Source organism: Cryptomeria japonica, chromosome 1 (assembly GCF_030272615.1).
Source record: "Cryptomeria japonica chromosome 1, Sugi_1.0, whole genome shotgun sequence".
Classification (NCBI taxonomy): Eukaryota; Viridiplantae; Streptophyta; class Pinopsida; order Cupressales; family Cupressaceae; genus Cryptomeria; species Cryptomeria japonica.
The window spans coordinates 268,119,271-268,140,648 of NC_081405.1; positions in this window are offsets into that span (position 1 = coordinate 268,119,271).

Sequence of the window (21,378 nt, forward strand, 5' to 3'; positions counted from 1 at the left end):
TCAAATTACATGCACCACAAGCCTTCCTATTGAGATTTCAATTCATTAACAATGGGATCAGTATTTTTTAATTGAGGCTGAATGGGTTCCATTCTAAAAATATCAAGGTCTACATCAATCATGCAATTGAGCATGTTAGAATCTATTTTCTCAATAACCCTTGGGGCACGTGGTTTCTTGTACAACTTAACCTGATTTCCATTCACTGCGATGGTTGCATATGAAAGATCTAATTGAACATTTCCCCCAACTGTTGTAGCCCATTGTCTAGATAACAACATTCCATAATGAGGTTTAGTGTCAGTCACTATAACATCCATCTTGTAGGTAGCTTCAGGGAATGCTGCTATTTTTACCTCTACATCCTTCATTGTACCTACCACAGGTACTTCTCTATTGTCCATTGCATATAATTTCCTATACAAAGTACTTACTAATAGTCCCAATTCCTTCATGACACCATATGACATCACATTTACAATAGCTCCTGAGTCAATCATGCAATTTTTTATCAGCCTATTGTTTACCAACAAAGTTACATAAAAAGGATCAACCTGGGAAGGTTCCTGAGTAATTGTAGTTCCCACATAAATTTATGGGATTTTTTGCTCTTGATCTTTCTTATCCTCCTCAGTACCTTTAAGTAAAGATGCATTGTTGTCTAATATAATAGAAAATAAAGAAAAAGTTGCTTCTCTATGCTCCTATATTTTCAACAGTTCTACCAATGGCACTGTAACTTTCATTTGGGTCAAATCCCGAGTCATATCAAATGTAGAGCTAACAATTGACTCGGTATGGGTTTTAACATGTTCTATTTTTGGCTGGCTTGCCTTTTTAGCTGCAGCAGTCCCTAGTGAAGAGCCAGTAGTATAGTTCTTTGCATTCTTTCCCAAATCTTTGGATTGGTCCCCTTTTGCATGTTCATCTTGGGGTAAGGTGTTATTGTTTGCCATCTTTCTATGAGATACTTCTTTCATAAACATAGAACCAGGCTCACCCTGATCTCCATCCTTTTTGTTGCTTCTCAAATTGTAGTTATGTTTGGCTTTAGCTATAGCAGCTTTAGTGAGATTTTTACTTCTTCTTCACTAGGCCTTCTAAGATGGACTTCTTCATCCTCAATTGTTACCACATTCAAAGTGGGGTGCCAGTCAATTGTTAACTGCCCATGATAGCCTTCATTGTGACTCAGTGTATCATACCCACTTGTTTCACTTTATGAAGACTCATCATCACTTTCAACAATAGTTTCGAACATGTTGACAACAGGCCTATCCTCATTCTGATATCTCAATTCACTATCACCCCTCATATATTCATTTAACGCTTGAGCCATGACACACTGGTAAGGAGAATGTGGCCCATCACATGCTATACACCAAGGAGTGTTTTCCATATTATGCACATTCCCACCTTTCAAGGGATCAGGTGTATCTTGATTATGTGTGTTTTTTGGCTTGTCTTGCATAGGTTTACCATCCTTCCAAATGGTGTTATATGGCATGTCATGTAACCTAGGAGGCCTATCTTGCCAATTGTAATGAGGTTTTTCATTTTTACTCACCTTGGTAGTAAGATCTTTCATGGCATTCATAAGATTCTCAATTTTATCCTCTTCCTTAGAAACTTTATTTGGTTGTGGCTTTGACTCTTGCCATAGTCTACCATCAGTCCTCCTCCCCACCTTTCTTCATGCTTTCCTATTACTTTCTACATTTATAGAAATTCTAAAAGCATCCCTTAAACTATGTGGATCTTTATCCGTGAGGATGTAATCCATTTTGGGGTCATATGCATTTTGCGGTCAAATTCATTATAGTGAGTAGTTAAACACGCATTATCATCTAATCTCATTATTTGAAAAAGACTGTGCATTGCCTTTTGAAACCTTGCATTGAAATCTGTGACAACCTCATTATCAGACTTCCTGATATTATTAAATCCATTGAGCATAAAACTCACATTTGTCTTATCACCATATTGCTCTTGGAAGCAAATCTTAAACACTTCCTAAGAACTGATGCTATTATTGGGCAAACCTCTATACCAATCCCTTGCATCATCCACCAAAGACTATACAAACAATTTCATGATCACATATTCATTAGCAATCTCATAATCATTTACCATGTCACCAAAAGACTTTAAGTGTTCCTCTGCACTTATGGCATTGTTTCCAGCAAATTTCTGAAGCTTGTCCCTCATTTCAATAGGAACATGGTTTGGGTAACCTGGTATTCTATCAAAGAAGAGTTGTCTATACAATTCCACATTAATGGGTCTTCTTTGGAATTGGTTACCAATAGGATTATTACCACTATTCATTCTCATATTAGGACCACAAGTTCGAGTGACTTGGTTATTCTGATTAGTAATAGGAATTTGATTTACTAGGACCATATCACAAAAAGGGGGAAAATTGCTTTGACTAGCAGGGCCATGCTGATTCTGAATTGGAACAATATTTACAGGTAAGGTTGACTGAATTTTGACTGTAGGATGTGAGACATAATGAGGTGGTGGCTTACTTGGATCTATTGAAGGAAAGATTATGGGAGGAGCCTTTAAGTAATCAATTTTTCTTTTAACTTCTTTATTGGTGGCTTCTAATTCAGGTCTTTCCAATTCCCTTTGTAGATCTTCCCTTTCTCTTCTCATTCTTTCTATTTCTATTTCATGTGCAGATAATCTATGAGATATCTCTTCTGCAGTTTTAGACCCAGATCCAGTCAACATGACCTTCTGTTTCCCCTTGTCGATAGTATTTCTAGTAGGTTGTGAGCCACTATGAACCTCTCTACTAGCTTGCACAATAATTTTGTGTGTAGGATTGGTCTTGTAGATTTTCCCTAATAATTGGGCCTTCTTCCTCACTCTTGGGCTTTTCTTGGGTAAATAATTCAAGATCTGTGATATGCCTCAACAACCTGTCTCTCTCAATCAGTTTTTCCTTAATTTCATTCTCTTTATTTATTTCCTTTTGTGTTCTTAAAGAGATCAGCTAATGAACTCTTTTATTAATAACCTCCATTTCTTGGGATACTTCATCTAGATCTGGGAAAATCTCTTCTGAATCTGACACATGGGATTGATCAATATCAACCAAACTAATATTTCCATCTATAGTTCGTGGTATAGAATCCATCCTAACATTAGAACTAATCCTATCTTTTCCAGAAATCAGTATGAGAGACCCTATGATGCAAAGTTTGGACATCCTTACTATTGCCAAATAGACCCATATTGTCTTGCTCAGATTCATGAGAAGAAGTATTGGAATTTGCATATATGGGTCTTTCAAAAGACTTACCTGTGTGATTACTCTTATTAATCCATGCAGCATTAACTGGTTCATGTGTAGTTGTTCTCCTTTGACCTTTTCCGACCCTGTTCAGGCAATCCTTCTTGCAATCTCTCTTGAGGATTCCTCCTCATGTAAGACCTCATGTTTTTCCCTTTCTGCATTATATGTACTTCCTCAAAATGACTTATGCTTTGTTAAGAACACTGGTTGTTTTTTATCAGAGTCGCCACCCAAATTGGGAAATTAAGAAATGTTTTTTATCAGAGTCGCCACCCAAATTGGGAAATTAAGAAATTATTAAGCTCAGCAAATCATTCATAGGAGATAAAAAAATGGGAACACAATCTTTAAAGAGAAAAAGATCAAATGTAGGGATAAAGCAACCTGCTTACAAGGACACGGGTATACACAAATTTGAACAAACTTTCAGCAATACAAGCATTGATCTGCAATATAGATTTACACTATGACTCTCCCCAACAGAGTCATCGTTTTTGTTGGTCTCAATTTCTGATTGCTTTGTTTTCTCTACTAGAATTTCTAACCTCTACCACTTAGAGAGAGATCAACAAGAAATGGAAACAAAAGACAACAATTGACAAGGTTTAAACAGAAACCTTCTACACTTTAAGCTAAAACTTAGCTTAGGCGGGTATACCTTTGGGATCACTCTGTGTAATTGAAGATTTACAGAAGACCAGTGCCAACCTCTGCAAACCCTACAACTTTAAACATAACTGGACATAAAAGAAAGACATGTATTCATTTTAATTGATCATCAAGAAATTCATGAGCTTCAACAAGCTATACCAGTGCCTTATTCGGGCTTCAGAGTCATTCAGAATTGGACAAGAACTAACAAAAGAAATTCGCATACATGTCATTACATTAATTTAACCAAATCTATATATGTCTGACATATATAAACTCTTAACATATGCTAAACCTAGTCATCGAATTCAAGTAGAAATCACTGATTACCAACGAAAAAGGATTTAAGTATATCTAATTTCCCTCCTTGAGGGAACAACCTAAACACATTCTCGTAAATTCCTTTACAAATCATTCAATTAAACAATCCTAAATCATCTAATCAAAATGGTAACCAATCACACAGTCATGAAGACAATAGGAATCAAGACTTAAAATGTTCTGGTCTATATATTAATATTCTCCATCAAATCTTACACAACTCAAAATGATTTTCCAAAAACCAGAAAAAAACCTCACTACATTTTGCCAGAGTTTTCTTACAGAATTCTTGTGATGATTTTCTATGTAGTCCTGGTATCCATTTGTAGAGATATGGATGCAACAAGCTTTAGACTTTCCTAGAAATATTTTGTTATAACCACAATTCCCCCTAAAAAAAGGGTTACATTGTTCAAAGATGAAGAAACAACCTAACAGACAAGGTAGCCAGCTGGAAACAAGCCAACTAACTTTCTCAATATATTGTAGATTGAATGCCTCATGTCTTTGATTCTTCAAAACTAATAGTCCCCGAACATGCATGTTGTAACAACTAACCATTTCCAATTGCCACGGGGTCACCAACTATTGGAGTATCAGCAGATTCTTCTTGTGCCTTTGCTCCTTTCATCACATATTTATCTTCTCATTCTTTAAAAGTGTCATCACTAGGCCAAGAAAAGCTAACAATTTTCTTCTTCGGCTTATTTAATCTTTTCCATGTATTCCTTAACTGCTTAACTTCCTTTTCCAAAAAACCAAAATGTGACTTTTATCTTTTCAATCTCCTCAATTGTCTGAATAAACAAAGATGTATCATTTGAATTTATGATGTCATTTATCCATTGTGATAATTTATCGCCTAACTCACCAAGCCACACCTCTTTATCTTTCAACTTGTTGGTGCCAATAAAACCCCCAAGAAATAGTTCAAACTTCTGATCAGCATACTCTTTTCTATACATATTTTATTTTCTTTCTAGATTAACTCTTTCCTCTGCCAACCTAGACATACCTTTTACCAACTCATAAGTGGATTTAACAGTGGCATCAGCACCTGTCTCTTCATGGGATAAGTACACAAGTTCCAAATCCACTTCCCTAGCAATCCATTTATCCAAAATTGGCTCCAGAATGGCCTTATCCTCATTCAAATAATTCATAAGGTTCATAACCCTACTCATATTTATGTATACAATTGAAGCCCCAACTGTATTAGCAAATTTCAAAATGGTTCCCCAGACCTTCTCCTCATATTTACTTGCAAAAATGGTCTGAGCTTGCTTCAACCTTCCATCTCATCTTGGATACTTATAGCAAATTGAAAACCAGGAATCTCATGGAAAAGAGGAAATTCAATAATCGAGCTAGTAGAAGGAGGTTTGGCCGGAGAAGAGGAAATCATCAAATTAGAGGGTTCACCTTTTGTTCGTGTCCTTCTATCTGGACCTTCAGCTTGGAAATTGTGTTGTCCTTATGAACTATCTCAATTTTAGCTTCATTATAGGCTTTCAGGACTACTTCTTACTTCACGTGGAGATCAGCTTTCTCCTTGGCTTCTTTCTCAGCCACTTCCATACTAAATTTTGAAGATTCTAAAGTTGTACTAGCAGCCTCTATCACCCCTGTGTCCCTCACTCTCTTGACAATCATGCCTCTTGAATAACTGGACTCTAAGTAGTCATTCCTCTTTTTGCTTTCTTCTCTTCTTAATGACCATATAACTAAGCTTGCATGGTCAATGTTCTAGGTTATTCCTTCCAAAGGGTCAGTCTCTTTCCTAACTACATCAAGAATTAATGCATCAGCTATATCCCACTTAGGGAGAATCAAAACTCCATCTTCTGCAATCATTTTCCTTCCCTGCTCAGGGGTAATTGCCTCAAATTCTGCTAGCATCTCTTGCTTTACCTCTGTCTCAATAATAGATGTATCTTTTTGGGGATGTTCAACCTTCCCCTTCTCACATCTCTCCTTGAATTTCTCTATATTCATACTCCAAACAAACTGTAAAAATGCTCTTGTTTTAACAAATTTGCTATCTGCCAAAAATTCCTCACTGGCCTACTTAATGACAGAGTCCAATTCCTTACCTTTGAACTCTTCAGTAGTCAAGTCCATTTTGGCACTTGCTGGTTCTGGAATTCCTTCTTGTAGCTCTCCATATGTGTAGGCAATTTCTCCAAGACTCCCTAATTGCAATAACTACTTAGCTACTGCATGTTAATCTCCTATGTGTATTGGGGATTGGGAAGGAGAATATAAGGGCTCATATGTCTGCACTTCTTCCCCTACCCTTTGCCTTTTTGGAGAATCTTGGATTTTAGTGACATCTTCTAGTGGCCTTTTTCCTTTCGAAGTAGAGGGCTCATCCCTTTTGGGCATCACTGTATTATACCCTGATTTTTTATACATCACATATTTACCAAGGGGAACCATCTTGGCATAAGTAGGTTTAGTTAAAACAAGTTTATCTTTCTTAGGATCAGCTTATATTACAACCTCCCTTTTCTCTTTCAAAGTCTGCATTAGATCCTCAAAATAGACAGCCAAAAATTTAATCTTTTCTTCAAAAGGATTAAAACTAGCCAAAGGATCATAGTTTCTATCATAATGCTGAATGAAGTCTAGAGTTTTCTTGAACACTATCCATTTCTCCTTCCATACTTCTTGTTCATCTAGACTAAATTCATTCCTTATTAGGTCTTCAGGGAAATGAAATTGGTGAGCTTCACCCCACATATAACTTTCTTCCTAAACATACCGCTGAAGAAATCCTCTGGGTCAGCAAACTTAGCAACTGCATTCGGTAGCCTATATGGCTGAAGAAATTTATCAAGATATACCCAGCCACCCTTGGTGATTACAAACTAATGGGCCACTGTGACTGTTGGGAAAATGGTGCCCCTTCCTTTGTTTTTCAACTCTACTTCCTGTAAATCTCCAATTTGCCTCAAGATCTCAGCTATACCTACCTTCAAATGGACCTGGTAGGGGAGCAAATATGGAGTTCCCCTAAAACTATACACTCTGAAAAAAGTAGAAACAGAGTACAAAATTATATCCCCCCCAGTTATGCACAATTTTAATATCTTCAACAAACTCTTTGGGTCTAATGAAGTCCAAGAGGGCCTTAGGGATCCTAGGATTTTCTTGACATAAAAGGATCCTAAGCTTGGATGCAAAGTATCTATCAAATTTCAAGTAACTTGCATCCTCTCTATCCCAGGACAAAATGGTGCTCCATAATTGAACAGGCATTTCCTCTCCCTATCTTTCCTTTAACAAGTCCATCTTAGTTGCAAAGTATTGAGCACCTTTGAATAAGAGCATGTGCATAAGCAGGGAATACCATCCAAAAGGTCCATCTACTTTAGCATTTTTAATTCCAATTAGGCCTTCATGAATGGCATTAGTAAGGTAGGGTGCAAAATCAAAAGTCACTACCAGGGATGGATTCAAAATTTGTGCCATCATAAGCATGTAGTGGGTTGGCATGGTGTCTTCTGCATCTTCCCCAAGAATCTGACATAAAGACCAATATAATCCTTTAGTCCTCAGAGTAAAGAAATTCAAAGGGAAAGGCTCCATCATGCTTGGGCCTACTAATGTCAATCCTCCTATTTTTGCAAAGAATTCTTTTAATGGCCCACTCCTAAGGTGATCCTTCTGTGCATCATAGACCTTCTTAAGCATGTCAAAATCAATAGGCTCTAAATAATTTGAGGCCTCACTTAGCTGAAAGACTTTCTTGAATTCATCATCATTGATTTCAATTAAAACTCCTCCACTTATATTTCTCATAGTTTCAATGATGGGTTCATAGTTTTTTGCAATCTGAGTCAACAGGTCAACATCCATGAATACTCTAGGCACCACAAGTTTTCCAACATCCAACTCCCATATACTGTTAGTTGGGACAAGTGAATTTCACTGACTAAATCCTACTCTTAATAGTCCTAGATGTACCATGCCTATCTGAGCATCCCTCAACCAACAACCTTTATCATATAACCCCTCACCAACTTTCAGACGGGGAGCTTTAGACACAAGTTCTTTTATTTTGGCTACACTATTGGTGGATTGAGCCAATTACTCCAAGAAATCATCACAAATAGCTCATTCTTGGTAATCCACCTTTCCTCTGGGTTCCTTTTGCGGTGCCATATTAAAAACTATCCCTACCACAATCACTATTTCTGATAATTCATCATAAATTTTAAGTGCCACAAGAGATAAGATACAGAGAAAATTCACAGAAAAACTTACTTGTGGCTTGAGAAAACTCAAACAGTGCACCGATTTTCCGTAAAATTTCTTCGAATGCCCTTTTACTATGTTGAATTTTGAACACTGTCTTATCAATGAGTCTTGACAATAACTAAGCATCGATTACCAATTCATAAAGTAACACACTTCTGTAGTTAAACTTTTTGATATTTTAAAAATTTGGCTCCAATGGCCCAGAAGGACGCCCTATGCATATTTCTCACTTGGTTGCCAAGCCGCAACAATTAAAGTTCAGATGCACTTCCACTGCAGTATAGAGACCACCATCAGATCCTACCAAACTAATGCACTTGTTAACAATAGTAGCTTCCTCAGTGGGCCTATCAGTTGGTCACTTATCCGCCCTTTGTCGCTATGTCATAACAATTATCAATCGAGCAGTTTTTCTTTGCGGTATAGCAACCATCATCGATCTCTTCTTATCTTACCGGATCTTTAACATGCCACGGCCTTTCTTTTCTCACAAGCCCCACCAATTATCAACTTATTGTTGCTGATATCCATCACGCAACTTTTTGTCGCAATATAGCGACAGACGTCAGATCTTCTCAAAATTGCTAGACCTTTTATGATTTATTACCACTTAACTGCCATCACTTTACTGATCACCATAATCGCTTGCCTGAACCATTGGCCTTGACCGCTACTACTAATGGTTTGTCGCCATGTCGCTGTTGATATCCATCGCACAACTTTTTGTCACAGTATAGCGACAAACGTCTGATCTTCCCAGACTTGCTCACCTATTAACTCACCTGAGCTTCTCTTTTGTTGGACCCCACCAATTGTCACCATGTCGCAACTATTAAAGTTTGACCATTTTTCGCGCTATGGTATAGCGATAGCCGTGAGATCAAATAGGAACATACCCAATTTTTAAGGACCTGACACATATAATCAAAGGCATAGGACTTACAAAATACTTCAAGGTTGATAGATCCCACCTAAGCCTAGAACACAAAGTGGACCCCTTTCGACGATAGGATAACCCTTCCACTTAAGTGGAAAAAGAAACAAGCTGAAATAAAGGATTTGAATATAAAGCAACACAAGGGCTTATGCTTTGAAATTTTTTGAAATTTAATATCAAACCCTAGAACCTCTTGGCCATGGACTTGCAAACAAGGACCAAAATCTTGAAAATTCTGATAGATTTTCATGATAAAAGGCAATACTTTCAACAAATTTAAAAACAGTGATAACAATGCCAAGAAGAAGTATTCATCCTATGATCTTGAGCTATATGCTCTTGTCCAAGCTCTTAGGAGGTGGAGGCACTACTTGTTACCTAAGGAGTTTGTTGTTTACACAGATAATCAAGCTTTAAGTTTTTGGAATTCACAAGATAAGTTGAGTCATAGGCACGTTAAATGGGTTGAGTATTTGTAGTCATATACTTTTTCTATTAAGAATAAGAAAGGACAGTGTAATAAAGTAGTAGATGCTTTGAGTAGAAGGCTACTAACAGTGCAAGAAGTGTAGATTCGAAGTATTGGAGTTGACTACTTCAAGGATTTGTACCCTAATGATGAAGATTTAGCAGCTATTTACAAGGTTTGTCAAGAATTTCAGAATCACTTTCATAGTGAATATGTTGACTTTACTTTGCAGAATGGTTTGTTGTTTAAAGGTGGACAACTGTGTATTCCCAAAGGATCGATGAGGGAAAATCTGATCCAAGAAAAGCACAATGGATGTTTGAGTGGTCATTTTGGCCTTAATAAGACATTGGAGCTTGTGCAAAGGTTCTACTATTGGCCCATAATGTTGAGGGATGTCCGAAGGTATGTTGAGCAGTGTATGGTTTGTCAGAAAGCTAAAGGTACAACTACTAATGCTGGTCTTTATCAGCCATCACCTATTCCTACAAGGCCATGGGAATGTGTAAATATGGATTTTGTGGTTGGATTACCCAAAACAAAGCTTGGTTGTGATAGCAATTTTGTTGTTGTTGACAGATTTAGTAATATGGCACATTTTGTTCCTTGTAAAACTACCCATGATGCTAGTCACATTGCACACTTGTTTGCTGATTAGTGTTGTTTCAGATAGAGATGTCAAATTCCTTAGACATTTTTGGAAAACTCTTTGGAAAAGACTAGGAACTAACTTGTCTTTTGGTTCAGCCTATCATCCCCAAACAGATGATCAAATAGAGGTGGTCAATACGACACTTGGAAACCTTTTAAGGTGTTTGACAAAAGAATATGGACAGAGTTGGGATCAGGTTCTTCACTAGGTAGAGTTTTCCTACAATGACACTATCAATAGATCTACTGGGAAGAGTCCTTTTGAGATAGTGTATGGTCACAAGGTGCTATGGAATTACGAGATCTTGGTAATCTATTGCATAGAAGTGGTCAAGCTAATGATGTCACTCAATCTATGAAGGAGGTTCATGACCAAGTCAGTCGAGGTCTCCAAGATTCTTCACATAAAGTTAAAGCCAGAGTTGATACCACCTGAAGAGATGTGCACTTTTTAGTTGGAGATTTGGTGATGGTACATTTGAACAAGGCTCTACTTCAGAAAGGGGTTCCCAAAAAGCTACAAATGAGGAGAATAGGCCCTTGTAAATTTTTAGCCAAGTATGGCTCTAATGCCTATAAGATTGATTTGCCATCTGATATTGCTTTGTCTCCCATTTTCAATGTCGTAGATTTGGTTGTCTACAAGGGATAACTTCCCCAGGAGGATGTGCGAGTTTTGGATTTTCAACATTCACTTGCCGACTTGCCATTACTTTCTCCTTCCATGCATCAGGCTGAGAAAGTGTTAGATTCCTGTGTTCTCAAGAGTACTAGACAACAGCTCTACATGGAACATTTGGTTAAGTGGATGCATATACCTGATTCTGAAGTGACTTGGGTCCCTGAATCAGACTTTGTTAAGTTGAGAATTGATCTTTCCTTATTTCTTTGTGCAATCACTTGACTTCTTTTTTTGGGGGGGAGTATGGTGCAGTAACACCTAAGGGTTGAAATGCCCTTAACCAATTTTGGCTTGTGAGACCTTCCAGTGGTCATGTAAATACATAAGGATTGGCTCTAGTCCATTTGTATGGTTGTTTAGTTGTAGTTTTTAAATTTCTCTTATTAGCAAGACCTACCCCCGATCGGAAAGTCTTACCCCAATGAGTTCGCCAGAGTTTTGAGTGGTTGTATCTGGTATTGAAAGGAGCAGTTTCAAGTTTCCCCGATGATTAACTTGACCTATATTCAGATGGTGATCATGATCCTATGGTTGTCACTATACCACATGATAAAGATGCTCAAAATTTATCTCCCATGACTTGGTGACCAAGGTGGGGCCTGGCAAGAGAGAAGCTTAGGCAAGTTAACGAGTGAGCAAGTCCGAGATGATCGGATGATTATCGCTATACCGCTATGGTGAGATGCACGAAGTTTATTCCCTGCAAGTTGGCAACCATGGTGGGACCCAGTGACAAAGAAGAGTTTCATTCTAGGTGGTTAGTGAGGTTGTGCTAAGGTGGCAGGACAGGGACCCCGGAGCCAATCAGGGAATGCCTCGTGGCGGAGTGCAAAAAGAGAGATCGAGCAAGATCGTATGATCAAGATAGCTATTTGGTTGTCTTCCCGATGACTCGACGAAAATGCCCGATGGAAAAGTGTGAATGGTGGACATGGTTATTGGCCATCGGCGAAGGTGTGTTTTGGTTACCCCGATCACCCAATGGAAAAGTCCGAACTTTGAAAAGTCACCAATAGGCATCGGAAGCCAGGTTTTGAGGCTACATCGATGACCCGTTATGAAACTGTTTTCTCCACTTTGTAATGGTCTGTGTTTCACGATGGATGGATGAGCTATAAAAGTCTAATTGTAAGGCATTGGATTAGAGGGGATATTACAAAAGAACATAAGAGATATACATACAAGTTTGTTTTCTGGTTTTCTATCACTGAGTGTTGTACTGTCTTGTTTTTGTTAAGTTTTTCATTACAGTTCTATAATTAAAGTTTCCTTTTTGTTGTTCATTTCTTTATTTTGAATTCACAGTGTAAATATGGCTATGTCTTGAACCTCCACCATGGGATCCACATGACCATTGGAGTTCTTTAGGAAGAGTAAAAAATGTACAGTAGGAGTAGAGTAGCAGTAGGAGGAAACTAGGAAATGGAAATCGCCATTTCTGCATACTGAGCCTAGGCGAACTTGGAAGAAATCCGGCTAGGTTTCAATGACCGTAAAGGAGTAAGTGCAAGGGAGGACTGGTGTAGAAGTCTGATTGCAAAATCAGATAGGATGATGACTTTACAGACTTCGAGAAAGCAAGGGTAGTCCTACACCTCTGCAACTCATAGTGATAGAATCTAGGAGCATGGAGAACAAGCTTCTTTATGAGCTTGTATTGAGTGTGGTAAGAAAATACTGGTAGGGAAGCACTTAGAAGTCTAGAGGAGTAGACTTGGAACCTAGAAAGGGATAGAAGCAAACCATTAAAGAAACCTATTTGATGGTAAACTAGGTTGCCTCCCTATCACATATACTACATCATCTCATCATAAAGCATATCCAAACATCATAACATCACATCACATAAGAACACATGAATATAATCACCACAAAGGATAGGTCATCTCATATATATATCAAAAATATCAGTATCATGATACAATGATGTCAAAATATCACATGGCTAGAAAATTACCTGAAGGTTTCTACATCATCATACAAAAAAATGATACAAAATGGGATTCAAGAGATCTATGATGAAGACCCTCCCTTGGATCTGATAGGCCTAAAAGGAATTTGAGCTCCACCCCCACTAGATGCTCTTCGCCTATCTCATCCTCTTGTCATCAAGCTAGATGCTCATCTATAGCTACTTGCTCAAAGATAGGGAGGAAATACTATATGATACAAGTTCCTCCAATACTCTATCTCCTCTCTTTCTCTGATGGGGTATGTAAAATTTGACCCAAAGTCACCCACCGTTGTGGCTTGTGCTACTCTCAGTGCCTCCTCCATAGTCATATATCATTGGATGGCCTAATCTTGCCCATCCTACATCTCTCTAAGATGTTGTCTCAATTGATTCATCTCTCTTAAGATCATTGATCTCATCGGCCTGTCCCTGTGTGAGCTCTCAAAGCATGAGTAGCTCATCCTCCTCCTCATCCCCTCCTACCTATGTAACCTATTTAAAAGCATCATGCACCTATGTTATCCACTCCTGACCCTATCCCTATCCCTATCCCTATCCCTATCCCTATCCCTATCAACCTTGTATATGTGACTATCTCTGAGTGGATACCTGTAATGGTTGTCCCTCTCTACCTCTATATGGCCTCGGTGGTCTGCCTCCCTCACCACCTGTCTGAGCCCCCTCTCCTTGTCCTCCATACCTCTATTCTCCTCTCCCTTAGACAATACTCCTCACTCCTCTCTTCCATCTCCTTCATCATCCTCCACCATCCTCATCATCATCATCTGATGGTGGTACGGGCTCAACTGGATCTAATAACTGTGGAAAAGGATGTGCCTCAAAATATGCTACATACTCCTTTGTCCTGCCAGCATCGACAATATCAAGAAAAATATCCTAAGGCATGGGCACCAGCTCTTGAAACTATGTCAGAGTTGCATCATATGACAAAATAGGCCCCAAGTGAGCATGCTCTCGGACAGTACACACAAACTCTCTTGATTCTTGTGGCATATATTGTCTCCTGCCAAACTACCTTGTAACCCTGTTAATCAAATTTCAATATAGAATATATGGAGTATGTCCAATGAGATACCTGCTTTGGAAACAAAATGGTAACTCCATGTCATCCTCCTCCCAGGCCTTATAGTCTAAATATGGCCACCATATCACACTATTAATATCATCTATGACCCACCGCCAATACTCCAACTTCCCAATCCATGGCTAGGAAGTAGTCATGTTGTATAGATGTACATATGCCTTACCATGCCCCCTGAATTTGAAATGAATCAACCTCATCACTGCAATATGCTCATAGCCCCATACCTATAATAATGTCACTCCACACCCTATCCCACAACCACTAAGGTATACAAACCAGTGCATCTCATGGTAAAAATGCACTAATATGCATGGCCCCCAAGTAAATCTCCTCTCTATGACTAGGATCTCCAATGCCCTCCCCCATCCTATAGCCAATCCCTATGTCTCTCTGTCAGGACATAAGTACCTGCTGATCATCCCCCCTACCACTATTGCCAAGGTATGTCTGTTGGTATACATAACCTCCCAACTCAAGTGTCCTAGTCTCAACTCTAGCTTCAGGTCTCCAAAGACTCATCAAAATGCATTTATATCCCCCTCTCAATCATATACCACCATATCTCTATGAATCAGTATGCTTAGTATCAGGTATAAATCCTCTAAATTGACTGACATTGCGCTAGTCCGCAAATGAAATGTGCATGTCTCATAATCCCACCTCTCTCCAAAAGCAGTCAACAATCCCATGTTTGTCCAAATCTCTCGCATGTGCATAGCATGTCTCAATCCCATGGCATCAATCATGACATGGTCCTCAGTAGTCAAATATGTCTGTAACCGTTGTGTCAGAGGTAATCTCTCTTGTGACTCTAGTTGTGGTATATCCTCCTACATCTAGATGAGCCAATTGTGTCAATCCTAGTAGTACTCATGTTTATCGCATAGTGTTGCTTATTTCTATCCTATCTTATCCTAGTGATACCTATTTCTATCATGTGGCACTGCATCCTATTGTATATTTTTGTCACATTGCATTATATCCTATCTTGCTAGAGCACTCGTCGGATTTTATCAATTTGACGGCTTATCCTATATTCAATTTAGCAAACCTACCTATTTTAGCGCACCTGTTGAGTGAGTCTTCTCAACAAATTATCCAATTGGTGCCATATGTTTATCACATGGTTACTAATTCTAGCCTAGTTGTTAGTTTTGTCTTTCCTAGGGCACCTGTTGAGTGAGTCCTCTCAGCAGTTTATCCAATTGACAATGTATGTCTATCGTAGAATTGTCAATTCTAGCCTTTCTTTGACATGGCCATGGTTTTACACAACTTATATGTGTTTTTGCAAAACAAATATGCTTTATCAACACAGACACGTCACTGCTCGATAGAAACACATTTTTAAGACACATGTGTGCCCATAGGCATAGATGTGATCATATGTGCACAAAGATGTTATTATATTCATAGACGTGTAAAAAATCTACCTAGACACGCTTGTCTATCACAGACACATTCAAAGCATACCTAAACGCATTTTAACCTAAAATGTTGATTCTATGTTTTTGTAAATCTACTTCTAAAGTGAATTAAATGCACCATAAATGCAAAAATGTAGTAAGCAAGATTATGGTACTTACAAGCTCACCCATGTCGTCTGGTTGTTGGAACCGTCGAACGTGATCAAATCGATGGATCATTTCTATCATCTCTCCTGCGCTATTGACTGCTCTCTAGGTTCTCTTCTGTACTCTGATCTCTTGAGTGTTGTGGATGGCAATTAGGATGTTTTTCTTTTTAGCTTGCATATATAGTTTGTTGTGTCAATCAGCTATTTCTGGCATCAGTCTCTTTTTCTCATCTGACCTTGTCATTCTCACCTTTCTAGCCTTTCTTTCTTATTGAGAGATTGTCTGCAAAAAAATTCATCCAATCTCTTGAGGGGGCATATCATTCCCATCTTGGGGAAAATTTGTATCAGTTTATCTTATCTTCTTTGATCCAATGCGATAAGATGCATTGTCTCAAAGAGAGGCAAAATGTAGACACCTAAAATTGTCCTAGCTTAATTAAATAAATATTTTATTTATTAATTATTTTATCCTAAGTCTTCTGTTAATTAAATAAATTCTTACTTATTTGATTAATTCATCTATCCTCTTCTAAGCCTTTCCTTATTTAAATAAATATTTTTATTTATTTAAATTGTCTTTTCCCTAATTAAATAAATATTTTATTTATTTAATTGGTCCCACTTCCTCTATTAATTAGCTGAATTTTTATTTATTTAATTAACTCATTATCTTTTTCTCTTCATGACACATGTCATTTATCTGTTAATTTCCTTCTACCTACCCCCTTCATATTTTATTATTTCTTTTACCTACCCTTTAATCGTAGCCAACTATTTATTTTTTTCACCTCTTAATCTTATCCCTCCATTTTCTAAAGTGTCTTCTATATAAGAGGATACTCTTATTCTTTCATGACACTAGCTAGCTAACTAATATGTCTATCAATCTTTCTTGCGATCAAGCGACTTCAGAACCACAATCCGTTCTTTGTTGATCTCTTGTGCACTTCCAAAATCTGAGAGAAAATATATCAAACAAGATCAATGGAGATCAAACCCTACTTAGCATGTGAATGGTATTATTATTTAAATTTGTTAATTTGCATGTTCTTAGGTTTCTTCATTAGTGTATGGTGAATGTTTTATTGTAGGACTAGGGTTTGTTGTTGTTGGATCTTTGTGGCTTTTCAATATTTTGTCATCGTCATCTTTCACCTCACACAATAACACCTTAGCATGCATCTCCATGCTAGCACAAACCTCAAAGCCTAGATACAAATATTCTAGGTTAGTCAAACAACCATTTGACCTTTATACATTCACTCTAGAATAGAAACAGTTTCAAAGAGATCAAGAACCACAATGCAGAGCATAAGAGAGTATCATATGAGCATCAACATAATTATGTACACTTCTTTCATACTATCATGTTCAACTAATCTAGTGTAAATAAACTAAAATTGAACACAATAACACAATCAAACTAGGCAAGATAGTCTTGAGATATAACAATTAGGTTCATACTTGTGGTACACTTGGACACTTGAAAAATGAGGAGAATTAATATACAAACATTATGATGAAGTCCCCAAAACTACAAGAGAAAATATTGAATTTTAGAGAAGTGTGAAGCATTCCTTTGGCCCATCCTAATAAGAAAGAAAATTATCTTTACTCTGCATGCCTTGAAAATAAATATATTAATGTTAGTGACTTTAAATGAGAAAAATAAAAACAACACATCCTCCTCTATCTCACTTCCAAAGCGCAAAATCATATTTTCGAATGTAGAGAAATGTGGTAGAATCTCTTGAGCCAAAAACACCAATAAACTGGGACAACATACTTGAGTTGTTTTATTGAAATAATCTATCAATTAGAGTATATTTGGCATCCATCCATGAACTTAAAAAAATGAAAAATTTGACATCCAACCATGAACATTAGAAGCAAGGATACAACACATCATTACAACTCTTCAATTCAATTTTTTGTTAGAGACAACACACTACCTCCTCAACTGCAACAATATGCCCTTTAGGATATCAAAAATAGAACATTTATTATCATAGATTGACATCAAAAACAACACTCCATATCTATAACAACCACAATACACAACATGCTACTCCATATCTACAATAACCACAACATACAACACATTTCTTTGGATGGAGGTTGACATCAATGACAACACACTGCTTCATATTTCCAACACATACAACCTTTAAGATCCTTGTAGATGGGGTGGGAAGCAAGAGGTTTATCAAAGAGCCATTTGTCCTTCCAAAAGTGGACAAGGTTACTATTTCCTACCCAGCATTTAAGGCCCAAAGATAGTAATCCATGGGTCTTAATAATGTTATTCCTAACTCAGGAACCACTCAAGAAACTAGGCTCTATCAAAACATTATAAAACTTGAAATTATTAAGGTATTTGACATTCATAATTGTAAACCAATATTTTTTGTTTAGTGTAAGGTCCAACCAACCTTAGCCATCAGAGCATTATTTAGGTGGTGGATCTTCCTTATACTCAACCTTCCTTGATTGTTCAAAAGGAAAGCTTTATCCCAGCTAACCAAAGCTAGTCTTTTCTTTTCCTCCACACCAGACCAAAAGAAGTTCCTCTGAATTTTCTTAAATTTATCAATCATGTATATAGGGATTTTTAATAAGGGTAGGAAGTGAACTGGGATACCTTAAAGGGATGCACCAAGAAGTTGTAATTTTCCTCCATTAATAAGCAATTTTTCCTTCCAACCAATAAGTTTACTCTAAATCCTCTCAAGGATAGAATTCTAGAAGGTAGGGTGACCTCCTCAATAGTAAGGGAGAGACCCAAATAGACTCTAGGGAGGTCAACACATTGGTAGCAACAAATATTTTGGATTTTTAATTGCAAGAAATTCTTGGTGTTGAAGAAGTAAATCTTACTTTTTTTCATAATTGATGCACTATCTTCAAACCATAACATAACTATTCACGCATTTCTTCCATCTCCTAACCTACACCACTAAAGATGGACCAAACAAAATAGTATTATCCATGAATTTCTACAAAGCAAGAGAAATGGTGGATGCAATTCTGACACATTTAAGGTTCCCATTAGCAACAAGTTTTAGAATGTTCCTTCCCAACAACTCAGCCAACATAATAAAAAGATAATGAGAAAGGGGGTCTCCTTTCTTGATACCCCTTTTAGTCCCAAAGAAAATCCTTAGAATCCCATTCACAATAACTATATACTTAACTATAGTTACACATTCTCCTATTAGATTGATTAGGCATTCATTAAAACCTAGTTTATTAAGAACTTTGATGATAAAGACCCAATTGACCCAATCATAGGTCTTGTAAATGTCAAGTTTAAGAGTCATACCTAGGAAGAGGCTTATTTCTATTAAGTGCATAATTGCATGCATAGAGATTGTCGCATCTAGGATCTGTCGACTAGGGACAAATCCTTTTTTGTTTCTCATTATTCATAGTTCCAAGCAAGGACTTAATTTTGTTCACTAGGACTTTGGAGAAGATTGTATTGCATAAGCTAATATGTCTAAAGTCAAATAAATAAGTAGGATCAGTGGTTTTGGGAACCAAAGAAATGTATGAATGGTTTAATTTCCTAAGGATTTTTCCCATGTGAAAGAAATATCTAGTCGTCAAAGTGATGTTATGACCAACAATATCCTATAATTTTTAGAAGAAGGATAAGGGGAACCCATCCATCCCTAGGGCCTTATAAGCACCTATATAAAAGGTAGCAAGTCTAACTTCTTCATTGGTAATCAAGACAAGGAATTGGATATTATCCTTTAGAGATAGCTCTGGTTGTAGTTAACCATTTTAGTAGTTGTTCCTCCATAATAGGGTCATTAGTCGTGGTACATTCCAAATAGGCTTGGTAGAAGCAGTCAAAAGCCATTATACCAATTTGAGTTGCATTTGTACAACCATTCTCAAGTAAAAGGGATAAGATGGTATTTCTTCTTCTGTGTTGGAGAGAAGCTTTGTGGAAGAAGGAACTAAACTCTAGATTTTGTTTCCAAAAGATTTCTTCCTTATTTAAAGTATCCTTCTAGCTCCTCCTCAAGATTTCTTCTACAATGTGGGTCACTTTGAAAAGGTCCCCATTGGAAATTTGAATTTGGATATTGGTAATCTTAGTAGTCAGCTCCTTCTTCTTAAGCAAAATATCCCCAAAAGTAAATTTGTTTCATCCCTTCACCTTAGCTTTTATGAGGTTCAATTTTTGAGACACGTTGTATATAGTCTTCCCATGGATGGGGGTGTTCCACCAATTAAAAATAAACTTAGGGTGGGTGCTCCACATAATTTCATGACTGAAAGGAAAATGTCCCCTTCTAGGCTTGTTAGCCTAAGTGAGAAAAAAGGGGGTTGTGGTATGAGACTATCCTTAGTAGAGAAAAAAAATGGTAGTTGCAACTAATGTCCCAAGTGGAGGAAACTAGAAAACAATCAAGCTCGACCTTCATGACATTAGTAACTTTTCTATGGTTAGTCTAGGTAAAATGTTGACCCCAAATTTCAATGTTTGTTAACCTTGTTGTGTTGATGAAGCCTGCCGGATTAACCATGTTGTCAATGTAATCAACCAAACCACCCAATTTTTCCAAAGGAAAGAAAGGGGTATTGAAGTTACTAGGAACCATCCAGTAGGAATATTTATTAGCTAGTAACAACTAAGAATCTCCTCCCAAATAAATTTATGATCATTATGAGAGTTAGGGGCATATAAGTTAACAAGAATCCAGGAGCACTGCAAGGTTGAGAACTTAACCACCAAAGTGCTTATAGAGAGTGTAAGGAGAGATCCAAAGATATGCCAAGGGTTCCACATTGTAATGAGACCCCTAGAGGTATCATTAGCACCACTTATAAAAAAATTGGATGTTGGCCAGATGTAGCTAACCATAAACTAGAAAGTATCTTTATTTGTTTATCTTATTCTATAAGGTGGATATCAATCTTATTCTATAACATGGATATCAATCTTATTCTCAAGGATACAATTGTTGAGAGAGTGTTGTGATTGAGGGCTATTGAGGCCTCTCATATTCCAAGAGAGGACTTCACTTAAAAATCTTTGAGGAGGACTCCAAGGTCTTTTTCCTTCCATTTACAATTTGTCTTGCAACTTACTTCAGTCTTGTAAGGTGCTAGGAGGGAAGAACAACCTTTGCATCAACCACCACATTAATTTTATTATTCCTAGTCTTTTTTTTCTTTGTTTTCCATCCTTCCCCATCTTTGGGAACATTGGAACTAGCACTAGGGGACGATACAAAAAACCTGTAGGGGACTAGACAACTAGACATGAAGAACAAATGTACAAAAGTTTTCATCTTGACATTAATGGCAATTAATCCAATAATCTCCTTTTACATCAATGACAATAATCTAACAATTTATACAATTGTGCCTTTACGTTCATTTTAATTATTTAACCTATAGAATAAGTATTTAATCTAGAATGTCAAACAATTAGGCATCTA